The following is a 1,856-nucleotide window of genomic DNA, read 5'->3' as shown; positions in this document are numbered from 1 at the left end:
ACTAATGTGCAATAATCTTTTCTGGCAATAATCTTTTCTGGCATTGTTGTATTTTTACTGAGTTGTATATAACATTTGTATTCTATTTTTATCTTATTGTATATTTTATTCTATTTTATTCTACTGTATATAGTATTTTATTTGATTCTGCACAGTTGTGTACTTTATTTATTCTTATTTTATTTTATTTTAATTTTTGCTTCATAACTTTTGCACTGTCCACTTCCTGCTGTGACAAAACAAATTTCCCACGTGTGGGACTAATAAAGGTTATCTTATCTTATCTTATCTTATCAAACATCCTTGAAAGAGTAGTAGTCAAACAGCTAACAGATCATCTGCAGAGGAATGGCTTATTTGAAGAGTTTCAGTCAGGTTTCAGAGCTCATCACAGCACAGAAACAGCTTTAGTGAAGGTTACAAATGATCTTCTTATGGCCTCTGACAGTGGACTCATCTCTGTCCTTGTCCTGCTAGACCTTAGTGCTGCGTTTGATACCGTTGATCATAATATCCTATTAGAGCGATTAGAACATGCTGTAGGTATTACAGGTACTGCGCTGCAGTGGTTTGTATCATATCATATCTTAACAAATTTCCCACCTGTGGGACTAATAAAGGCCATCTTATCTATCTAATAGACTCCAATTTGTTCAAGTAAATGTAGAGTCCTCTTCACACACTAAGGTCTATTATGGTGTTCCTCAGGGTTCAGTGCTAGGACCAATTCTATTTACATTATACATGCTTCCCCTAGGCAGCATCATTAGAAGATGTAACAAGTGTCACCTGGCAGTTTGTTGCTCTCTGCCAGGTGATTGGCTGAAAGAGCTGTGAAAAGGTAGTGGGTGTGTGGGGTGAAATCAGCGCACTTCTGTGGAAGAAACCAGAGGCAATTAATTCACTCGGGTGCGAGTGGGTATATTGTCGGTAAGAGACTTTTGCCGTTTTGTTTGGATCATTTGCTGGTTGTATGTGCCTATTTTTAATGTGTCAGACTTTTTTAGTGTGACCACCAATTTTAACAGAAGAATTGATCAAGCCCTAGATCGACTGCGCGCAGGGAAACTGATCAATATTGTAGGTATATTGAGTGTTTGTTTTTAGCTTCATGATTTTAAATGGTTTCATAAAATTGGTATTTTATTGGGTAATATTTTAATTGATAATGTTGTTTGTTTTTCAGCGGTGCTGTCTCTGCTGTCCTTTTTTTCGTTCTTTTGATTGATTTGTAATTTTCTTTTGGTTAGTCCGTCCAGCCGTAAAGGCGGTTATTGATTGAGAGTGAGTCGTGTAAGGGCGGACTAACCTCCCTTTTTTTGTTTTCTTGTTTAATTGTTTGTGCCACTTCCCTTTGTCTCCCAGATTGCAGGCCATGCATATCGCTGATTCCCAGCTGCGCTGAGACCTGAATTGTTTGCAGTGCGTGTCACGGTTGCAGTGTCGCTAAGCGGGGTGTGACGGGGTTGCAGTGTAGTCATATTCGCACCGTTAGTGTGGTAAGTCTCATGTGCAGCTGGGATATCAGCAGGATCTGCTATAAGTCCTGTCTGGAAATAAGGGGAATTTGTATGTTTAATTAATGTAATAAATAAATGATCAATTTATTTCTTTGTCCCGTTCACTCGTACCTTGTCCTCGGTTACAAAGACATAGCATAAATTTTCACTGCTATGCAGATGATACGCAGCTCTATCTATCCATGAAGCCAGGTAACACACACCAATTAGTTAAACTGCAGGAATGTCTTAAAGACATAAAGACCTGGATGGCCGCTAACTTTCTGCTTCTTAATTCAGATAAAACTGAGGTTATTGTACTCGGCCCTGAAAATCTTAGAAAAATGGTATCTAAGC

The 1,856-nt window shown here is 38.4% G+C and overlaps 1 long non-coding RNA gene across 1 annotated transcript; it reads left to right on the top strand.

Annotated features, from left to right (window-relative positions):
* Positions 1 to 776: 776 nt before the first annotated feature.
* Positions 777 to 1,652, top strand: LOC109200051 (uncharacterized). The gene is made up of 2 exons (XR_002060264.2): positions 777 to 930; positions 1,008 to 1,652. It is a non-coding gene; the product is annotated as an uncharacterized LOC109200051 (long non-coding RNA).
* The last annotated feature ends 204 nt before the right edge of the window (positions 1,653 to 1,856 follow it).

The sequence above is a fragment of the Oreochromis niloticus genome, unplaced genomic scaffold (genome assembly GCF_001858045.2).
Source record: "Oreochromis niloticus isolate F11D_XX unplaced genomic scaffold, O_niloticus_UMD_NMBU tig00002504_pilon, whole genome shotgun sequence".
In the NCBI taxonomy this organism is placed as follows: Eukaryota; Metazoa; Chordata; class Actinopteri; order Cichliformes; family Cichlidae; genus Oreochromis; species Oreochromis niloticus.
This window is presented reverse-complemented; position numbering and strand designations above follow the sequence as displayed.